Below are 24,298 nucleotides of genomic sequence, written 5' to 3'. Positions count from 1 at the left end.
CAGATAAATACGTTGTTAAGGACATGCCAGACCTGTAGGCGGCAGTACTTCCCCCGTTCTTAACCTCGCCCTTCGTCTGTGGTCTTCCGCAAGGAGAAGTAATTCCCCTTGCAAAAACAAACAAGCAAAAAGCGCTTGGACAATTGATAAAGTGAGCGCAGCTCTGAGGGCATCCATGCTGTCGGCTAGTGTAAACACAGGTCGCACACGTGATGTCAGCATTTTTTGTTGCGGAAAGTGACGTTGCGGACCTTAAAACTCCGGCTTTGTCTGTCCACACGCAGAAACCCAAAACGGAGAAAACGCAGATCTTCACTTTGGCCGGAGTTTTTAAAAAGATCCGTTTTCGTGTGAAAAAACTCCGTTTTCGTGTGGATGACAGGACAAAACGTAGAAAAATATCTACGTTTTGGCAGATCCCCGGCTACGTGTGGACAGGGCCTTATTTAGGTAGCACGTTTCACACACACACACACACACACACACACACACGTTTCAATGTGCTTTTCAGATTCAGATTCAGATTTCAGATTCAGATTTCAGATTTATTGGCCAAGTAAAATTACATTTACAAGGAATTTGTCTTCGGTAGATGTTCACTCTCTAAAACATACAACAACCATAATAAATGAGAATAAAAATACCTAAAAACACATAAGAACATGTATACCCACACACATGTTCATTTACGCACACACCTATATACATATATACATACCCACACACACACACGCACGCACGCGCACACACACACACACACACCTGTCTACTTCAGGTGAAGAAGAACAGCAAACACATAAAATATCCATCTCAACATAAAACAGCAGATTTTACATTTAAAAAACACAAATAAAATTAGATGTAAGAAATAAAATTAAATGGAGAAGTTAAAGACTGAGCGGTTCCAGTGTTAAAGGGGTGGGACAAAAAAAACTCTTTCATGCAGGCTGAACATGAAAATAGAAGCTTCTGATAGAAAATAGACAGTGAAAATCTAGGATTTGAAAAACCTGACAGATCTACATCATACTGTCATTTAACATCCATAGACTCACCCATCTTGACTAACAGCAGGTAAGGCTGTTGTTGGTTTAGCGTCCAGGAATCAGCAGACATTGTCCTCACTAGTGAAAGCTAACTGTTAGCATTAGCAACTCCAGCACACAGGAGAATTCAGGCTTGTGTTATTTGTGCAGATAAAACATCCATGTTGCAAGTCAGTAGGTGAGTCCCATTGCTGTTAGCCAGTCTGAGGCAAGATGTTCATATATCAGGAAATAAGACTCCAAATCCTGCTGTGTGCTCCCACTCTGTGCTGCAGCAGACTTGCCCATGCTGATCCACGCCAATCAGGGCTTTTCTTTGCCCAGAGTGCGGCCTGCAAGGCAATAATTCCTAATAAAAACCACTGAAAATCACATAAATGAGTGTCCCACACCTCTAAGGTTTGTTCAGTGTCTAATGATATATCTAATAGGTCAACAACATCAAGAAAATAAATAATAAATGAATCCTAGAAGAAATAAAATTGCCCACGAAGCTAAGTGTGTTTTTTCTGAGCAGCGAAGTCCAGACCAGGCAGCTAAACTTCTTCTAAAATGGCTGCACCGGTGGACCCTGGACGGCTGAATGTCACTTAAAAACACCATCTACGTATCTTGTGCTTTTGAGTGGCACTTCAATTATGTCTTTGCCTGGGTAAGGTCTGTGTGCCATTATTCAGCATGATCTAAATTTAAATCTACAACATCTCCAACGTGTGACACTCCCGCCTCGAAAGAGGTCAGACGTGCTGGCATGAATAACTTTCATTAATTCTGACACGTGGCTTTTTTGAGTGAGAAATCATCCGGTGAAGATAGTTATCATGAAATTCACCGAAAAAGACAGGTGCTTGGTACTTCAGCTCTGTTCCATGGCTTTACTTTCAAAGAAGACAAAATTATGTAAAAATAAATAGCTTTTGACAGCTTAAGTGGCATCCAGGCTAACATATTTATACTGTCTACTACTGTACGGTACATGACTTATCATTGCGGAGATTTTGAAACTCTCACTTAAGAGCTATACATCATTTTGCTGTGATTGAACATTTGAGTTATTTCTCTTGTCACCGGGGGACTGTGTGATTTGTCCCGTCTTTGGTTTTCTTACTTCTCCTGAAAAGGGAAAAAAAACACATTAATTTCCACTGGGGACTGATGGATTGTGCTCACCTTCAAGTTGCTAGCATTATTTATCTTTTTGTCCTGCACACTACATTTTCATCAAACTGTTTTCCTCTATAATTTGCCACCATGTATCCCTCAATCGAGAGAGCACGGTGTAATGAGACACTTACAATGAGGACAGATGTAATTCACACTGTCGGACCATATTTATTGGACGTCTTGCTTCCCCATGTCCTAAACGTGAGCAATGAGATGCTCACTCATCCATTTTTCTAGAGAGAAAAAAACATCACTGCAGCTTTTAATATCTTTTTACATCCTATCAGAGTGCACCAGCTGCCCAATAACATTCAGCAGCCTGGGAGATGTGTTGCAATTAAGTTTGCAATTCTGTAATTCAGGCAAGGTGAAAATATTGTGTGCATTTGACAAAAAGCACTAAAACATTTTTTTAACTCTGTCTCAAGTAATAAATCTAAAAAGAGGCAAAGTGATAATGAGGCAGAAGTCGGACCGAACAAATATTTGACTGGCATTCACATGAGCATTCCCTTCTGTATATTCTTGATGCACCAGATTATTTTAGTTGAGGCTTTTTCTCTCCTGATTATCTGGAGGCGTTGGCAGCGGTTACGTTGGGCTGACAGCAGCTCAGCCCTGTGACACACACTCTTCAAAACCACAACAGGCAGCAACTCGCTCCTGACACACCAGAGAGTGTTTCCCCATGCCGGGTCTCAGTTCTGTCACATGCACTTATCTTTTTTCAACATGAAGACTTAATCAAGCCAACAACTCCCTCCACTCAGTGTCATGGCTTTGTTAGTTTAAATGAGGGCAAATAAAACACAATCTATGCAAAAGCTCGAGCTGTAAGTGAAGACCTGGCGTGACAATAGATGGCAAGAATGCATCATATGCAACACAAGCTGTAACAGAACTTAACCCTTTGACGCATGAATTATGAAATCTTCCACCATGATTTTTCCAACAATTTATTTCATTCATCTTTAGGTGTGAATGAAACAAATTTCAACAAATATTTTTTGTAACATTTAATCATTTAAAAATAATTCATTACAAGTCCACCTCAGTGGACGGCGTGCATTCTGAACATGAACTATGTTGGCTTGACTTACAGAAGTCCAAATGGAGGGGCTCTAATGCAATAAAGTCTTCAACAGCTGTGCTTAATATAAAAGTAAACAAATAACTATTTTGAGTACCTTTCTTCTTTCTTTCTTTCGGTCTTTATTTTGGTTTATAGCATTAACATATTTTTTTTTCTTTTCAAACAAAACAATATTAACAACTTGAATTTAAACCAAAAAAAGGATTAGGCAGAAGCAATGCTTATTTTAGCCTACCCTATTTTCCACCCAAGATACATAACCAATATACATTTCTTTTATTTTCCCCAATATAAATAACCACAATGAAAATTAATTAATGTCTATACATACTTTTGATACCCTGTAAATATGTGACACTTTACACCTGCTTTAAACTTTAGTAAAGAAGTACATTTCTTCAAATCATCATCTAACTCATTCCACAATTTCACACCAACAACAGAAACAAATCTTGATTTCACATTAGTTCTGGCTTTTACACAATCAAACATAAATACACCTCTGAGATTATAATGATCATCTCTTGGTTTGAAATAAACTTTTATGCAATTTGGGATATTATTATTAACTACTTTATGAAGAAGCTCCAAGATTTTTACTTTAATAATATCTCCTAATTTTAGCGTTTTAGTTTAACTAAATAGATTATGGGTTGGTTCGAGGGATCCCAATTTATTAACTATTCTAATCGCCTTTTCTTGTAATTTAAATACAGTCTCAACACACGTTTTACCTGCATTTCCCCAAACCTCTGCACAGTAAGACAAATAAGGCATAACTAAAGAGCAATAGATCAAAAACAAGGCTTTTTTTATGTAGTACATCACTAGTTTTATAAAGTATAGCAATAGATTTAGACACTTGCCATTTGATATATTCAATATGTGGTTTCTAACTGAGTTTACTATCAATAATCACACCTATTTAGTTTCATGTACTTGTTCAATTGGGACTCCATTTAAATACAGCTTAACACCGTCATTGGCCCTGTTCCCTGAAAATATCATAAATTTGGTTTTATTTTCATTTAGTGATAGCTTGTTGTAATCAAACCATTTTTTAATTGAACCCAATTCGTTTTCAACCTTTTGTAATAATTTACTCATATCTTTTCCCATACAAATGAAATTAGTATCATCTGCAAACATAATGAATTTTAACCGAGACGATACAGAAAAGATGTCGTTCAGGTATAGGTTGAATAATTTTGGTCCTAGCACCGAGCCTTGCGGTACACCACATATTACTCTTTCATTCTGAATCTATATCATTAACATTTACATATTGAAATCTACTGCTTAAATAACTTTCAAGCCATTGATTGGTTTTACCACATCACATTTCTTGAGGAGGTGTGTGTGATCAGTTGTATCAAATGCCTTACTCAAGTCAATTAAGACAGCCACTACATTAAGTTTTTGATCCACTGCTGTTGCGATCTGCTCTACCAATTCCATAACTGCTAATGAGGTTGAACGATTCTTCCTAAGCCCATACTGATGGTCGTTTAAAAGATCAAACTTGTTGATAAATGCTTCAAATCTAATTACAAAAAAGTTTCTCAAATATCTTTGAAAACTGGCAGTAAAGAGATAGGTCTATAGTTATAAGCTAATAATTTATCACCGCTTTTATGAATAGGAATGAATCTGGCTATTTTCATTTGTTCAGGGTCTGTGCCACTTGAAAAGAATTTATTACAAATATAAGTAAAAGGTTCAATAATGCAATGGATAACCTCCTTGAGAGACATATCTATCCCATGAAGATCTAAGGACTTTTTACTTTTGAAACTATGTACCGCTTGGATCACATCACTTTGGCTTACACTGCTCAAAAACATTGTATTATTATTTTTATTTATTTCATGGTTAATGTCAACTTCTGGCAGCTTTTTAGCTAGATTAGGGCCAACATTCACAAAATATTTATTAAACTCATTTACAATGTTCTTTTCATTTTTATTGTGAATATCTATACCTGCTTCTTTTGTATTTCTTATTAATTTATTTAACACATTCCATGTACCTGTCCACTGTAGTGGCCATTATGCATCAAAGGATTAAGAGAGAAAAATGAGCCACCACTTACCTGTTTTATTATTATTATTATTATTATTATTATTATACATCAAACGTATATAGCACTTTTCAGGATGCTCAGAGAGGCTTTCATGCACTCTTCACACGCTGCCAGTGATGGTAAGCTATTGCATAGCCACAGCCGCCCTGGGGTGGTCTGACAGAGGCCAGGCTGCCATTTGGCACCATCGGCCCCTCTGACCACCACCAACACAGGCAAGTTGGGTGAAGTGCCTTGCCCAAGGACACAACAGCAGAATACCCCTGGCGGGAGCCGGAGTCAAACCCACGACCCTCCGATCATGAGGCAACCCGCTCTACCCCGAGCTACTGCTGCCCCTATAGTCATTTAGCTATCACATAAAACATGTTTTTGTAATTGTTTTTGGACCAGACTATTCCAGATGAGCCACATGTATGCTCAGGGAGGAAAAGCAAGTTTCACCCAGAAAGGTTAAAATCTGAAATCAAACCTGGAGCTCCTTTTCCTGTTTCTTGTTAAATACACGTTTTTAACCTGCCATGCCATTGTACTGCTGCACTAAATAAAAAAAGAAGGTTTAAAGGCACAAACTTAAAGAGGACGTCTGATGAAGTGTTTAGAAAATAATAAATTCAACGGTTTCTATCCAAGGTGGGTGAGTCCATGAATGCTAACTTTTTCTTTTTTGTGGCGGCTAATGCATAAAATATGGGTTGACGACTGTTGACACGTTTTGAATGCATGTTAAACTCGGATCATATTTTAAAAAGAACAAGTAGAATACATTTCTCAGAGAACATCCCGCTTTTAAATGAGCATTTGCAGCAAGTCTGAATGATGACTTGTGTGGTGAGGAAAAGAGAAATCTATCATTCCTGCGTGCACGTTGCTCCCCTCAAACTGAGAAAAACTGTGGCAGCATCTTAACACTTTAATTCTCTGTTAAGTATCCTGGGTAGCAACTAAACTGGATTCCATTCCAAGCGTTGACAAATTTAAAGACCAGCATCACATGGTGACAGGCTACAGACATTTTTGTCACAGAAAATCGTTTTTGAAATATTTTGCTCATTAATTGTGTCATGCATCATGCATTGTCAAACCTAACATTATTTGGCCACACATTATTTGCATCTCTTTTCATTTCTTTTGCAGAAAACGGTGTTGCTGACCTCTACACTAAATCACTCTGTGTGCTCCTTGCTGTATGCACTTTGCTCACATTTCCCCGATCCTCTCCACCGCAGATTATTGTGTCTGTCTGCTCGTGACGAAATGCAAGGATAAAATGAATTAAAGCTCCAAGTATTTCTTCCAAATGCTTATGACTAAGGCTGGTATATTACCATGTTTATATGGCAGCCATGCTCCTGTAAACTCTGCTAAGCGGAACCAGAGACAGCCAGCCTATAAACCATGCTGCCCTCCCCAGATCCAACTATTTATGAGAATAAAAACAACAGGCATTAAATCAGACCACAAGGGGACCCGAGGAATGCTAAAACAATTTGGTTTCCAGCTTTTGCAAATTCTTCATTTTTGCAATCTACAAATAAGGTTTGCACGAAACGCTTTTTCCACTTTGTATTAAAAAAGAACCTTTTATTTTTGTTTGCCACAGCATTGCCTGGTGTTTTTAAGTCACATTTTCCACAAATGTAAATCACATGTTCAGTTGTGAACTCAACAGATGCAAACCTACAGTCATTGGTTAAAGGTTAAAGCAGTGTGTTTTAGGACATCCATTACCCTGCTGGTGCGTGAGTGTTTCATACAATCCTTCCACACGATCCCTCGCTGCTTGCCAAACTGGCTTTTGTTTAAAACAGGACGAATAATGTGGTCATGCCTCAAAGCAGCTTTTGTCTAGGTGCAAAGAGGTCAACACGAGACTGTACTTGTTACATTTGTATTCTGTGTCCTGAGGGAAAGCCATCAATCAGAGGTGTGAGAAGACAAAGTATAATAATAATCTTAAAGTGAGAAAATAGAGGGAGAAATGCCCTCCATGCATACTGGCTGGAGGGATGGGTGAACTGTTACATTCAAATAGGAACAGGGAAGTAAACTAGGGTATGGAATCACCAGCTCTCCTAACTTGAAGGAGGTCTTATTGCAGAATATTTCGCAGTTAATGCCAACTTATATGTGGTTTGACATTGTGATCATTTGTAATGTCTAAACTACTTGCATGAATGTATCTTTGCAGGGTTTTTTTTTTGGGGGGGGGGGGGGGGGGCTAAACAATTGAATCTAAGATATGTGGACAGAAAACAACTTTTTGTGCACTGGAGAAATGCTATAGTGTTGGCTTGCGTTTAGCATCCCCTGGTGTCCATTTGTAGAATCTCCTCGCTGTGCGTTCGTCTTTTTAACACCTTAATCTAACAGCTGAAATGTCTCCCCAGCCTTCACTAGTGTCTACAGAACAGATTCATCACTAAATAAAATAAATGAACTGTGTTTCTGATCTAAAACATGCTGGAAACATGCTGGAAGTAGACTGCAGCAGCATGTAATTCAGTTTAACACAGCAGCCTGCCAGTCTGAATTTGCAAGTGGAATATTCTGGCTACAGTGGGTGATAGGGGCTGGATGGCCTTTCGTTAACCCTGTTAGGATAGTTTTAGCACATACTGGCTTAATAAAATTACTAAAAATGATGAAAAAGTTGCAAAGCATTCCTTTAAAAAGGACATCAAATATTAAATCTCATAGTATCTGGTGCACATTGGAAACTATCTGGTGTGCATGATTTTCTTTTATGCACCCATTTTTCCTTTTTTTTTTGTTCATGAAAAGAGATAAGAAATAAGTAGAAGTTCTGATTCAGAAATACTAATTTATTAGGTTTAGGGTTTATCTGTATCTATTCTCAGTTCATGTTTTTGACTTTGGGCTGATCCATTCCCCTTTTTGCAAACATGAATCCACTTTTAAACTCATCAGAAGTACAACATGGATGCTTGTTTGGATCACAAAGCAATGTAGTCGTTACACCGATGGTGTTAGAAGGGAACTTTGTAGATGAAGCTTTATGCACCCTTGACTGGTTGTAAACATCTCTCTGTTAATCTTCTTTTTGTTAGATTGAGACCAGATTTTTTAATAAAACACATTTTCTGGTTTTACAACGGTACAATGTAAATAAAAGAGAGACAGCTGAAATTAGTAACTCTTGTTCAAAAGACTTCTGGCAAGAAGATTAACTCCAACTAATTGTTGTATAAGGAAGGACAACCAGTGAACTGGCAAAAGAAAGGCACAGGGTGGAAAGGCTGTCCCACTTATTTCTATTCCAGAGATAAATTCCAAATTACTTAAAACTATTTTGGGTGATGATCGAAAAGGTTCAGCACACAGCTTTGTTAATCAACGACCCTACTGACCACTGCAGAGTTTGACAAATGGAGCGGAACAATGTTAGAGTCCTAACACCGTGGTGTTGATGACACACTTTGATCATGTGCTTCCTTTACCAACAGCATGAGGGTCAGGAAAACCGTTACAGGCCTCACACTGGTCCACTGTTCATATGATCATATGCTGCAATGACTGTGGCTTCTAAAACGAGATCATGTTCAGTGCTACTTTACAAACAGTAAAAAATAACGATTCAAGGAGCTCAACAGAGTTCAAGGTTTTGTCTCATTTCTTGGTAATTACCACACGCGTGAAGCGCAATTCCAAGAAAGCAATACATGAAAATCATCTGTGTGTGTGTGTGTGTGTGTGTGTGTGTGTGTGTGTGTGTGTGTGTGTGTGTGTGTGTGTGTGTGTGTGTGTGTGTGTGTGTAATCAAATTTTTTCTCCCTACCTGCCATCCTAGCTCTAATTACATCCTATACAATAACCTTCACCTCTGAATACTTCTTTTTTTGGCATTCAAAGAAAGCATTTAATACTGTAATAGAACATGTCCTTTTTCACACCTGTTCTTTAAAAAAATCATGAAGAAATACAACAAATGAGCATGAGGCTGGCACAGTATACACACATCTTCTTCAGTTTGACATTAAATCAACACGGTTGAGCTAAAAGGAGGGGGCTCTATAGCTCTCTATAGCTAGATACAGAGTATTCAGCCCTAATCAACAACAGGTGAGGAGTGAGAGGAATAAGCCCATAGAATTGATCCATTATTAATCAGGTGAACGTTTTCTCCCATGGAAATATAAAAACTGAGTGAACTGAAAACACAACATGTTCAAAGATGCACAGAGTAAATGCGAGTGCAGACTCTGTAGGTAAAATCCAGTTGTTTATTGCATTATTGTTTTATAAAAATATGAAATACAGAAATGGATGCTAAATGCAAACTAGATTGTGAGGTCTTGCCTTCTTCACGGACTAGAAGTGTTTGTGAAATATATGACTATCTTTGAGTGTGTGTGTGTGTGCGTGCGTGCGTGTGTGCGTGTGTGTGTGTGTGTGTGTGTGTGTGTGTGTGTGTGTGTGTGTGTGTGTGTGTGTGTGTGTGTGTGTGTGTGTGTGTGTGTGTGTGTGTGTGTGTGTGTGTGTGTGTGTGTGTGTGTGTGTGTAGGCCTGCATGCCTCTGAGTGCCAAGAGCCAGTTCAATTAGAGGGCGAGGTGGGATGGGGGAATAGGTGCAGCATGTTCATCAGTGTAAACGCCTTTGGGTGGAAACTGTTCCTCAGCCTGCTGGTGCAAACATAAAGACTCTGTGGCACTTGCCAGAAAGCAAGGGAGTGAATAAAGCTGTGTCCGGGCTGTGTCAGGTCTTTACATAAATTCATTGCTTTACTGCTGCAGCAGGTTCTATAGATCTCTCCTGGAGTCAGGGGCTGTAAGCAGTGGATCCTCTGTGGGTTTTTTAAATTTTGCATCAGATTCTCACCGATAGCATTTTTAGTGGAAGTTGTTCTTTCTCAAGCTGTGTAAGGCACTGGAGCTTTTTGAGATAAATCACAATCTCACCAGCCTGCAACTGTTGCAAACTCCCAACAAAGTGAGAAAATATGTTAATGTTCACTTGAAACAACACTAACATCAGTATGTTTGACACAACTCTGCTAACTTTAGACTCATCCTCTTTCCTGAGGACACTTGCACAAGATGCAGAAGCAGAGCAAAGATCTTAAAGCTGGATTTAAACCCATTCAGTCAATGAAAAATTCACCCTCTTTCTTTTGGGCAGCAAACTGAACAGCCTCAACGCCAAACAGGTCTGAGAAACTCTTTCTTCCCTGAAGTTGTGAAGCTCATGAACTAAAACCCTTCAGATGTTTTTTGCACTTTGTCTTCTATGGTTTAATTTTAGATAAATGGGAAGGCCCGAGAAGAATATGGCTTACCTACATAATTACCTTCATTTGAAAAATTGCAGAAACTTCATGCACGAGTTTTGGCACTTTATACACACCATATGTAATACCTACATTATACCACAGTGCAAAGTAAGACAATCACTTTTACAGATTTCTAATACAACAACAATAGTCATGTTTTTGGATTGTGAGAGGAAAGAACCCACACATTCACAGGGAGGACCTGCAAACTCCTTGCAGAAAGACCCCAAGCCAGGATTCAGACCCAGGGCCTTCTTACTTCAAGGCAACAGCACTAACCACTGCACCACTGTGCAGCTCTTGTTTGTATTTCTCAAGGGTGCTGTATCATCTTTATTCTAGAACATACATAAACTTTGATCAGATTCCGTAGAAGCCTACAGAAAAAACTTGGGAAGCTTGTTTGGGAATTGAGATCCAGGGAGGAAGCCTTGCATAGCGTACATAAGTCCTTCATTTGTGCTTAACACCACATTAACCCTCTGGAGGCAGGCGTTGCAGATTTGCAACATTAAAACCTACCTACCTGGTTACTCCACATACGTATTTCATGAGCATTTTTAAGCTCAGAAGCACTGGTGTAGATTTGCTCTTGACATAGGTGGGGACTTATAAATCTATGCAATACAAAGGTAGAACTCAGGGAGAGAACATCATTTAAACCGTTCTGCACCTCTAGTGTAATGAGACATTGACTGGCTTTTTTAAATTTATTTATTTATTTATTTATTTTTATGGAAAGTGGTCGAATTATTAATGGGAACTATTTAGTCATCGTTGGACATTGGTGGGGACTTATAAATCTATGCGTTACAAAGGTAGAACTCAAGGCGAGAAAGTCATTTAAACCTTTCTGCACCTCTAGTGTAACGAGACATTGACAGGCTTGTTTTTTTGTTTGTTTGTTTGTTTTTATCGAAGGTGGTCGAATTATTGATGGGAGCTATTTAGTCACTGTTGGATATCGGTGGGGACACGTCACCTCCATCCATGCCAAATCTATGCCCTTGCTCAGAAGTACCCCTGAAGGACTTGGTTGTTCGTTCTTTTATCAAAACGTATTTTGAGCCTGAGAGGGTTAAAAGGTTTTGCATCATGCCCACTATACCAAAGAGTGTCTGGCCAAAATGTTTCCAAGTACATCTGCATGTGATCATTGTCATTAAACCCCTGCCAACTTTATCAGCATGTTTTGTGAAATCTCCACATCCATCTGAGTACTGGCACTAGAAAAACATTCTCACTCTGTCTATGATCACAGGAGCACAGGTTGTTTCTTTGGGGTTACACTTCCCTCACCCAGCCTCTCCTCCTCACATAAAGATGTTGCAGCCTTCAACTCACTTCTTGCTCGGAGACTGATTTTATTAAGATGGAAATCTGCTGTGCCCCTCACACATGCACAGTAGCTGAAGGAGGTTTTATACTGTTAACAGCTGGAAAAAAATAGATTGTCAATACAGGTGCTGGCCAGTAAATTAGAATATCATCAAAAGGTTGAAAATATTTCAGTAATTCCATTCAAAACGTGAAACTTGTACATTATATTCATGCAATGCACACAGACCAATGTATTTCCAATGTTTATTACGTTTAATTTTGATATTTATAGGTGACAACCAATGAAAACATCAAATCTGGTATCTCAGACAATTAGAATATTCTAAAGGCCAATGAAAAAATGTTTGTTTCTCTAATGTTGGCCAACTGAAAAGAATGAACATGAAAAGAATGTGCATGTATAGCACTCAATACTTAGTCGGGGCTCCTTTTGCCTCAATAACTGCAGTAATGCGGCGTGGCATGGACTCGATCAGTCTGTGGCACTGCTCAGGTGTTATGAGAGCCCAGGTTGCTCTGATAGTCGTCTTCAGCTCCTCTGCATTGTTGGGTCTAGCGTATTGCATCCTCCGCTTCACAATACCCCATAGATTTTCTATGGGGTTAAGGTCAGGCGAGTTTGCGGGCCAATCAAGGACAGGGATACCATGGTCCTTGAACCAGGTGCTGGTGGTTTTGGCACTGTGTGCAGGTGCCAAGTCCTGTTGAAAGGTGAAGTCTGCATCCCCATAAAGTTGGTCAGCAGCAGGAAGCATGAAGTGCTCTAAAACTTCCTGGTAGACGGCTGCATTGACCCTGGACCTCAGGAAACAGAGTGGGCCAACACCGGCAGATGACATGGCACCCCACACCATCACTGACGGTGGAAACTTTACACTGGACCTCATGCAACGTGGATTCTGTGCTTCTCCGCTCTTCCTCCAGACTCTGGGTCCTTGATTTCCAAAGGAAATGCAGAACTTGCTTTCATCAGAAAACATAACTTTGGACCACTCAGCATCAGTCCAGTCCTTTTTGTCCTTGGCCCAGGCGAGACGCTTCTTGCGCTGTTTCTTGTTCAAGAGTGGCTTGACACACGGAATGCGTCACCTGAATCCCATGTCTTTCATGAGTCTCCTCGTGGTGGTTCTTGAAGCGCTGACTCCAGCTGCAGTCCACTCTTTGTGGATCTCCCCCACATTTTTGAATGGGTTTGTCGTCACAATTCTCTGCAGGGTGCGGTTATCCCTAGAGCTTGTACACTTTTTTCTACCACATTTTTTCCGTCCCTTCGCCTGTCTGTTAATGTGCTTGGACACAGAGCTCTGCGAACAGCCAGCTTCTTTAGCAATCACCTTTTGTGTCTTGCCCTCCTTGTGCAAGGTGTCAATGATTGTCTTTTGCACAGCTGTTAAGTCAGAAGTCTTCCCCATGATTGTGGTGCCTTCAAAACAAGACTGAGGGACCTTTTAAAGGCCTTTGCAGGTGTTTTGAGTAAATCAGCTGATTAGAGTGGCAGCAGGTGTCTTCTATATTCAGCCTTTTCAGAATATTCTAATTTTTTGAGATACCAAATTTGGAGTTTTCATTAGTTGTCACTTATGAATATCAAATTTAAATGTAATGAACATTGGAAATACATTGGTCTGTGTGCATTGCATGAATATAATGTACAAGTTTCACGTTTTGAATGGAATTACTGAAATATCTTCAACCTTTTGATGATATTCTAATTTACTGGCCAGCACCTGTACATGGACATTCATGGGCGACGGTGGCACAGGAGTTAAGTGCTTGCCCCGTAATCGGAAGGTTGCAGGTTCGAGTCCCGCTCAGTCTGTCGCTGTCGTTGTGTCCTTGGGCAAGACACTTAACCCACGTTGCCTGCTGGTGGTGGTCGGAGGGACCGGTGGCGCCAGTGCTCGGCAGCCTCGCCTCTGTCAGTGCGCCCCAGGGCAGCTGTGGCTACATTGTAGCTCATCCCCTCCAGTGTATGAATGTGTGTGTGAATGGGTGAATGACTGGTTGTGTTGTAAAGCGCCTTGGGGGGTTCCAGGACTCTAGAAGGCGCTATATCAAATACAGGCCATTTACCATTTACATTCAGTCAAATGTAATAATTTGGAACCCATTCTTGGAGTTCATCAAAAGAACAAGATTCACACTGCTGGATTAAAACTACTGATTAGAAATAGTAGATGTGCTGTCATTTTGTGTCATCTCTAGAGATTGTTGAGAGATTTTTACTAATGTTTAATGTTGTGTGGACATGGATGTGGCCATCACGCTGCCATTACGTTCAGTCACTGCTGATGCATGCTTAATTTGTCTTGCTTGGTGTCATAACGCGCCAAACAAGTGCGCCACACGGAGGTGGGAGGGAAGGGATTATTTTATGGTCTTGTAAGCAGACTATATGTGTGTATGTTGTATTTTGCAAAAATTCAATGAAAAAAACATGCATAATTCCTGAAAAGGGGAAAATTCCAGATTGTATCTTTTAACATTAACTTGAATATGTATTAGGTAAATCAATGTAAATAGTATTCCCCGTGTGGTTGCTTGGGGACTGCTGAAAATGGATCATCCTTCATCTTATGGCCTAGCTCCTTCTATATATGTCGTAACAAGTGGATCCGACTGACCCCATCAAATCATCTCTAATGTGGCTGTTCAGTAACTGGACCTAACCACCCTCTCCACTGATCATATTCATCTGGAATCCAAGTCAAATCAGTTTTATTTATGCAGCCCATTTAAAACAACTACAATCAATAAGTTGCACAAACGCCCTGATGTGATCCTTCCAGTTTCAGGTCCTTCTAAAAAAAATTAGCATATTGTGATGAAGTTCATTATTTTCTGTAATGTACTGATAAACATTAGACTTTCATATATATTAGATTTATTACACACAACTGAAACAGTTCAAGCCTTTTACTGTTTCTAATATTGATGATTTTGGCATACAGCTCATGAAAACCCCAAATTCCTTTCTAAAAAAATTTGCATATGATGAAAAGGTTCTCTAAACGAGCTTTTTACCTAATCATCTGAATCAACTAATTAACTCTAAACACCTGCAAAAGTTTCTTGAGGCTTTTAAAAACTCCCAGCCTGGTTCATTACTCAAAACCGCAATCATGGGTAAGACTGCCGACCTGACTGCTGTCCAGAAGGCCATCATTGACACCCTCAAGCAAGAGGGTAAGACACAGAAAGAAATTTCTGAACAAATAGGCTGTTCCCAGAGTGCTGTATCAAGGCACTTCAGTGGGAAGTCTGTGGGAAGGAAAAAGTGTGGCAGAAAACGCTGCACAATGAGAAGAGGTGACCGGACCCTGAGGAAGATTGTGGAGAAGAACCGACTCCAGACCGTGGGGGACCTGCGGAAGCAGGAAATGGACTACAGGTGCCACATTCCCCAGGTCAAGCCACTTTTGAACCAGAAACAGCAGCAGAGGCGCCTGACCTGGGCTACAGAGAAGCAGCACTGGACTGTTGCTCAGTGGTCTAAAGTACTTTTTTTCAGATGAAAGCAAATTTTGCATGTCATTCGGAAATCAAGGTGCCAGAGTCTGGAGGGAGACTGGGCAGAGGGAAATGCCAAAATGACTGAAGTCCAGTGTCAAGTACCCACAGTCAGTGATGGTCTGGGGTGCCATGTCAGCTGCTGGTGTTGGTCCACTGTGTTTTATCAAGGGCAGGGTCAATGCGGCTAGCTATCAGGAGATTTTGGAGCACTTCATGCTTCCATCTGCTGAAAAGCTTTATGGAGATGAAGATTTCATTTTTCAGCACGACCTGGCACCTGCTCACAGTGCCAAAACCACTGGTAAATGGTTTACTGACCATAGTATTACTGTGCTCAATTGGCCTGCCAACTCTCCTGACCTGAACCCCATAGAGAATCTGTGGGATATTGTGAAGAGAAAGTTGAGAGACGCAAGACCCAACACTCTGGATGAGCTTAAGGCCGCTATCGAAGCATCCTGGGCCTCCATAACACCTCAGCAGTGCCACAGGCTGATTGCCTCCATGCCACGCCACATTGAAGCAGTCATTTCTGCAAAAGGATTCCCGACCAAGTATTGACTGCATAACTGAACATAATTATTTGAAGGTTGACTTTTTTGTTTTAAAAACACTTTTCTTTTATTGGTCGGATGAAATATGCTAATTTTATGAGATAGGAATTTTGGGTTTTCATGAGCTGTATGCCAAAATCATCAATATTAGAAACAATAAAAGGCTTGAACTACTTCATTTCTGTGTAATGAATCTAATATTTATGAAAGTCTAATGTTTATCAGTACATTACAGACAATAATGAACTTTATCACAATATGCAAATTTTTTGAGAAGGACCTGTACATGGAGGTGAAAACTGAAAAAAAAAGAACATAAGAGAACTCTCTAGCAGCTGCAACAGATGACTGTATTTTATATTTCAAAGAAGCGGTAATGTAATCTAGTTAACATTTTGGTGCCCCCCCACCCCCCACCCTGTGGGGAATAGTGGGCCTTAACACCACAGTGTTTAAGCTGTCATCAGGGCCTCTCAAAGCAATGTTCAAGTCTCATTACCACTTAACGGCCTTATTAGAGTCCAGCTCTAAAACTCTTACATGACATCAAACGTGTTCCATTTAAATTGTGACATCTTGTACTAAGTCGTGGAAGCTATTAAAACACAAAAGTGAGAAGAGAGCAATGCAAGTAGAGGGAACTTATTGAATGTTTGTGTGTGTGTGTGTGTGTGTGTGTGCGTGCGTGCGTGCGTGCGTGTATGTGTGTGTGTGTGTGTGTGTGTGTGTGTGTGTGTGTGTGTGTGTGTGTGTGTGTGTTAATTATTTCCAAAGCTTCATTTACGAAACTAGAAAAGCTTGTGGTGATTGTTAAAAGCTTTCCGTGGAATACTTCCCTAGAGGGGCAGTCTTATCGTAAGTGTGCTTCCCACATGATCATTAACCATAAATATCAAAGTCTCTTGACCCGATCGTGTCTGGTGTGGTGGAGCTAATGCAGCTTAATTAAAATCCTCTTAAGGATCACGAGGGGTGACCTCTGGAACATGCTGTCTGGATCATCCGAGGCAATCATCTTTCATTCATAATTTACATTAGATTCTCATGTTAATAGAGGTTAAATCTTTAATTTGTTTTGCAAATTTCCCATCTCCGTGTACTTTCTTTTACATACTTGGCACTGAACGAAAACATCCTACTGATTGATCACTTTGAAGCAGGACCAAAGTGCATAATTTTGTAGTTTGACCATGTCTTCGCCTTAGGTCATTTATTCTTTGGCCTTTAATGAGTGTTTCAGTTATTATTTTATGCCAGCACCTATGTTTAGGTCTTACAGCTGAGACGATGGCACCACAGCATACTCTTTTATAGATGTGATTTTTACACTTTTGTTGAATTGTTTTCATTTATTTTTATGTTTTTTTTATTCTTCCCGTGTGCTGTCTGGCTGTGAAGCAAACAGAGTTAATGTCTGAATGCTGGTGACAAGCCTTACAGATTTTACTCTCAGGTGGAGCATCAAAGCTTCTGCTTTAATGTCACGCCTTTTTTTGAATGCTTTATAATTCTGACCAGACACGGAGACAGAGGTGAAAGAGAAAGGAATAAAGGAAGTTGAATTATTTTCAGCATTTGCTTTCATGCAACTGGTCCTTTTGGCAGAAATTGTGACCATGGAAACAAAAAGGCTAGATGATGCTCAGGGAATATCTATGTCTGCCTAGTTTTAATGTTTAAACCATAAATGGTACAACAGATAAGAAATACAAGTTGAAGGAGTAAATTGCCTTAAGATGTGGTTGACTGAAAAAGCATTTTTAGATGTTTGTCTTTTATTATTAGTCACTGAGTTTTTCATGCAGGCTGAACATGAAAATGTTCTCCCACACCTGTCTCCTGCATTAGCTTCTGATAGAAAATGGACGATGAAACTCAAGGGTTTGAAAATCCTCACAGATCTGTGTCACGCTGTGGAATAGCTTTCATTGCATCACTGATCTTGTCTCATGATGGGAAAGGCTGTTGTTAGTTTAATGTCCGGGAATCAACAGAGAACGTGTCAGCTAGTTTAACTCCTTCACTGTCATTGATGACTAAAGTCATCATTTTAAATGCAACTGCTCAATGCCATTGTGTTTTATTTATTTGGCGGGCGTGGGAACGAGCTTGCGCACCTGGAGAGTAAACATCACGTCTCTGAAGTTGATTTTCGTGCGCCACACATCACATGATCATGGAGCAGACTATCAATGACTTAGGAGATCGCTTTGGGACACCGCTATGCCTAAAATGAGGCATAAAACCAGAAAAGCTTCTGCAGCTCAGACTTCGACAACTGATTGTGAAAGAACGGAAAAAGCTAAAATCACGCTGATTCTTCCTAACGCAAGAAATGAGTCAACTCTTTCTTTTGGTCGTTTTGGTGTTTACATGGTCATTAAGTACAATTTTCTATGAGTCTTCAAAAAAACTGTAAAAATGCTCAAAATGGCTGGCAGTCGGTTCAGAAAAGGGCTGGCAGTGAATGGGACACGTCAATTTCCACAGTTAGCATAGGGCTAGGCAAGAAATCACATACGGTTTCAGTGGAACATCCCTGGTAATTTTCAAATAAAAGTAATGCAGCGATGTCATTTCATATATATGAAGCTTATGTATAACCCAACAGCTTATTTACTCACAGCATTTTCTAGAAGTGCAGTGCTGTGTTTTTCATGGCTTTAATCCTGGTAGTGGAGAGGAACAGCATCCTATATGACATCAAACAGCGATACCAACATGATTTCCTTCTTTTTGGTTAATGGCGGATTGCATAAACAACTTGTAACCTTTGAAGTCTCGAGGTATCTTGTAATCTCACGAGGAGGTTGAAGGAAGTCTCGAGGGATTTGTGATCAGAGAAGCTGCTTGACACTCTCCTGGTGTGCACTGGAGTGCTGTGATTGTCGCAAGTGAACCATTCCGCTGCTGTTCCGCACTGCTTATGCTTCCAGTGTGCAGTAGAGGTTAGCATTAGCAACAGCACCACACACAGCAGAAGCTCGTCCAGGCTTGTGTAAGTCAGTTGCGTTGCTGATATCGAATCTGAGGTGAGATGTCCAAATATCAAGAAATAAGACTCCAAAACCTACTGTCTGAATCTCAGCTGGGGGCAACTTTTAGGTCCTAGAAATGGTGCGCCAGTGTACCCCCCTCCCCCGTGAATGACTTACAAGGCATTCATTCCTACTAGTGACCACTGCAAATGTATTAATGAAACAAGTGGTCCACTGCTTTAAGTCTGGGTCTTGCTGATGATGTTTTTATTTCACTCATCTGGTGAACTGTGATCTCGCCAGTCACATTTTTTGTTCTTCCTTTTAATAAAATGCTGAAAAAGAATTGCTTCCAGCTTCTTTCTGTTGAAATAACTATTTTTTCATCACCTTTTTAAATCAAAAATCATCACAAGAATTATAATACTTTTGAATACATGCAACTCATTTGAATTTCCTGATTTTTTGTGCCGGTATAACTTGTTGAATTTTGTTTTCAGATGATTTGCTTTTGATTGGAAAAGTTTTTTTGAAGCTCTCTGACATGACAGGGACGTAAAAGTTTGATAGTTTTTTGTAAAAATTCCAATTTTCTTTGTGTCTTTGTGAACATCATCCAGTCTCCTGGGAAACGTTGTCACCCTCCTCCTTACAAGAGTAGGAATTCCTTTTTCTCAAGGATTTTTCAAACACATTATGCACTTTTTTTTTGCACCTGAGGCGTTATGTACAGTAAATGCACATACATATTTGTGTTCAAACTGCAACTCTTAGTCTTGTCATATTGATTTTTCCTGTCTTTGAATAAAGCTCAAAGGAAAATAATGACATTGGTCTCTCTTGTACAAATCACCCAGCTATGACCATTTTTTTTCCAGTCCTGACCTTCACGGAGTTCACCTGAGCATCATTTATATTTTTGCTTGTCACCATGTTAGCATCAGAGACTGGTGGTAGAATTTAACAACAAATGTAATCTGATGTTTGTTTAAACTTTCATTTATTATAGTTATTCCCTCCAAAATTGTATGTATAAATATATCAAAGACATTTAAAACAGGGACAATGCCCTAGGGGCATTTCACCGTACATCACTAGTAGTCATGACATTTAAATGTCATACCGGATTAGATACTTGCGTCACTACTACACCTGGAGCATCTCCTTATACATCCCTCCATGAGCAGAGAGATCCTCTGTTCTTCGTTCTGCAAGAGCAATCCACTCTGATCTCAGGAGAGCAGAAGAAAATGGGTGTGAGCTCCAAAGAGTCCCCCTAAGGCAGAGGAGTCAAAGTAGAGCTGTCTACCCAACCTGCACCTCTGCTTCTCCTGCCTCCCCACCTCCTCCTCCTGGCAAATGATTTGGAGAGGGAGGGATCCATGTGGTGCCAAACCCCAGTCATCTGGCAGAGGATCACACAGATGGGCCAGACTGAGCCAGCTGAACCCACAGGCAGCTGGGAGTGATGATGCACAGGATGCTTCCTATCAACAGGATGCACTGTAGAGCAGAAGCTTCACAGGCTGACACACCAGACAGCACCACTAAAGGAGGGTCTGCAAAGAGGGAGGAGCTAGTGCATAAGGGGTGTGGGGGCAGTATACAGGAGGTGGGGATTAACTGGAGAACTCTAAATTTTGTAAAAAAAAGACTACATTTATGCATAGACACCTAGTTTTAGGTCACATTTCAGCATCGTAGATCAGAAATGGGTCATCCATCTCATTAATATTCCTAAGAGTGTTCTCACCTGTCTCCTGTTGACAGGTGGCCGAGGGTCCAGCCCCTCCCTGCTGCCCTGGCCAGAACAATGCAGGAGTGGAAAATCTGAAAACAGAAACTGTAAACATGTTTGAACTACAAAGGGCAGGTTATGTTATTTTTTTTCAAGGAAATTAGCATGTCCAAGTTGAGTGCAAATTGGTGTTAACATTTAATTTAAATTGCCACAAGGTCAAATTTCACGTCTCTAACTTGTGAATGCATAATGAAGCTTTAATGAAGCAAACACATGTTGCTAGCTGTGAACAAGAAAAATCCACTAATTTTAAGAGTTATTTCTATGTAGTTTTCCTTTTTTAAAGGCCTCATTTCTTTCCTTGCTCTGCTCTAACAAAAAAAAACATACTCCATAGCACATACTTTTGTAAACTGCTGCTGTTGTCCAATTTTTTATGCACAAACGACGTTTTGAGAGCTTGGTGGTCACAAATAGCATGTAGATAATCAAACGGTGATAATCGTGTATACAAAAAATGTATTGTGACTGAATGGTTCCATGTGTTTTATTTTTCAGTGAAACTACATTTCCCAAAACTGTCTCATCTATTTCTATTTGATTCGATTTCTCTTCCTGACCAGTGCTTGAGTGCAATGGTCTTCTGCAGTTTAATGTTTAGCTTTTTGCTCATCAGCTTCTGACTCCTTTCTGTTCCTGTACGGGTAAAATAAAACCAGCCTCTGTTTTTCTCTTTATTATAAAAATAGCTGTCCGTTGCTGGGGATGAGAGCTGTTTGACCAACCTCCGAGTGGATTTAGGGGCCATTAAATGAAAACAGTGCTCTAAAATAGATGTATTAAGCTTTGGAGTTGAATGGACATCTTTTCAGTCACTGTGAAGGAAAACCTTTCAACATTGGACTTTAAAACATTAAAAAGGTTGAAAGTCTCAGGTGAAAATCAGTGGAGAGTTTCTGACTAATTCTTTTTTACAAGAATCTTATCATTTGAAAGGTTTTAAGTTTTATACGAGAGGTTTTGTATATTCACTCTTTTGGTTTGCAGGCGTTTTCTTGACTTGTTTTGGCTTTGGTGAATGTGACTGGAGGGACATCAGGGTGTTTTGTCGTGTTACTGAGTCTCACCAACAGAAAGAAAACTGCTATTCTGCCTGCCAAGAGTGGGCACAGAGCTGGCATATTAAAAGACTACTAAAGGTTAGGACTCCACAGGGGAATTCTACGGAAATAAAATCACAAAAGAGGTGCAAAAAAAAACCAGCCTGATTACAGGGACATAATGATGAGGAGGAGACAGACGGATAGGCAAGAAGAAAGAGTGAGACAGACTATTCAGCACTTCTGACATTTGTAATGTTGTTGGCATGCAGAAAAAAATATGTCAGGCTTTCAAAAGGCCGCTTTGATGTAAAGGCTATGAAGTCCTCCAGTGTGATGCGCCGCACAGGCTGCTTGGAGGACAAGGAGGACCAGTAATTGCTTATAAGACCTCATGCAGCTTCATTTCATGGTCACAGTCAGATAAGCAGATGTGTGATAGTGTCACTCTGCCGTGGAAAAAGATATTACACAAACGCATCACATACTGGAATGCACACAGAATAGATGGCTTAAATCAACAGCCAAAACACGTCTATTTATTACGGCCCTAAATCATGAAGTCTGCTCCAAATCAGTACAGTTCTGTGCTAAAAAATAAATTGCAAGCTGCAAATGTATTTTACTTTTATGCCTAAACATTGTAAATCCCTACAACATAATGTGTTACAGCTGATAACGATGTGTCAGTAAAGCTGATACACGCAATAATTTCCAACTGTTGACAGTCTAATCATATAGCTGAATTTCACACTGCACATAAATAGGGCTGTTCTATAAAAATGACAACATGAAGATTAGATTAATAGTCAAAGATATTCAAAACACAGCAAGGGCATGTCTCTTTAAACAATGGAATTCTGTTTAGAAAATGGGAAAAAATAAACTCTTTCAGACAGATCAATATGTGACAGCACTTAAGCATTCCTCACACTGCTCTGACATTTATTTTGGGATGGCCAGCGCCACATGAAGAATGTAGAATAGACAAGTGAGGTGATGATCGTTTGACTTTTCACGTCTCCTACTCTCATTAAACTTGAGCCGTTTACACAGTTTTAGGTATTTCCCAGCTGAAAATCTCGTACATTAATTGCATCTGGAGACGCCTCACGTTAGCTGATATTTTATGAGGTTAGAAGAAAAACCGCAGCAAATCTGGATGTGGTATTTAGCACATCCAAACCAATCCTATGGCAGTTTGTTCTCAAACTCACTTTATAGAGCTTAATTAAATGCAATACTCTTAATGTAACAGTGTCATAAAATTAAACCATCTTTTTTTATTTTCTGTACACGGATTGCTTTGTTAAAGAGTAACTAAACCCCAAAACAACCTTTTTTTGGCTAATTAACTGTATAATTGGGTCTTTACAAATGCAATCTTTCTGTGTCTGTGCATTTTTTTACGTGTTTGTGTAAACTTGATTAAATCTAGAATCTAGGTCTAAAAACGTCTCAGTGCTGCCCCCTGTGGCAGAACAGCAGCCACGTGATTGACTGGGGCTGGTACAAGTTCATGTCATTGGTACAGTCTCCTCCCACTCCCCCTCCCTCCTAGGATGGAAATTCCCCACACTTGGCCATGCTACTCTGTGCCTCCTGGCAACGCCCACTTTCATGGCATTTTTCAAATCTTGACCAGGGGTGGAGTTACATTTTCTGATGGTGTACAGTCCCTCTTTAAGCATGTGTAGTGTTATGTTGCTTTCTACTGCCACCTCCAGAAGTTTTCAGTTTTCCACCCATTGTTATCAGTCGCCGGTGAGAAATGCATCAGTGTGAAGAAAGGGCTATTAATACATGTGTGCTATTTGAATGTGACCAAATCCAATGCTTCTTCAACACAGTTTATTCAGGCTGATGTCATTCTGCATCTTCTTGTAGCTCAGCTGAGGTTCTGGAGCTGATTTGAAACAGTACATTCCAGCCTGGCCTGCCAGTGGGATGTTTGAGTTATTCAAACAACAAATCGGAGTCAGTGGTGTGTCTCTTAATAAAAGAACAGGCATGCTATTATTTCCACTCATTTACAATGGGAACAGAACTGTGCAGGCAATGTGACTAGAGGAAGGACGAAGAAAGAAGAAGAAGCCAAACGATGTGAAGGTATATAAAAGCATTTAAAGATGTGGGAAACTCGTTTAATTAATATGTTTCTCTTGAAGGAATGACTGCCTTGTAAATCGTATTCGGGGAGAAAACATATGCCGGTGCACCATTTCCAGGAAAAAGTAGTGAGCTACATCACAGCTGAGCTACAGACGGCAGATTTAGGAGTCATTTCCTGATATTTGAACATCTTGCTTCGGACTGAATAACAGCAAAGTGACTGTACCACTGACTCTGTTTGCTTTGCAACGTTGATGTTTTATCTCCACAAATAACACAAAC

The 24,298-nt window shown here is 40.0% G+C and overlaps 1 long non-coding RNA gene across 1 annotated transcript in view; it reads right to left on the bottom strand.

Annotated features, from left to right (window-relative positions):
• Positions 1–867: 867 nt before the first annotated feature.
• LOC139069671 (uncharacterized) overlaps positions 868–24,298 on the bottom strand; it is a 183,605-nt gene continuing 160,174 nt past the window's right edge. The window contains exon 3 of the long non-coding RNA XR_011520360.1: positions 868–1,378. This is a non-coding gene — a long non-coding RNA (uncharacterized lncRNA). The remainder of the gene's footprint in view (positions 1,379–24,298) is intronic.

Source organism: Nothobranchius furzeri, chromosome 4, assembly GCF_043380555.1.
Source record: "Nothobranchius furzeri strain GRZ-AD chromosome 4, NfurGRZ-RIMD1, whole genome shotgun sequence".
Taxonomy (NCBI): domain Eukaryota; kingdom Metazoa; phylum Chordata; class Actinopteri; order Cyprinodontiformes; family Nothobranchiidae; genus Nothobranchius; species Nothobranchius furzeri.
This window is presented reverse-complemented; position numbering and strand designations above follow the sequence as displayed.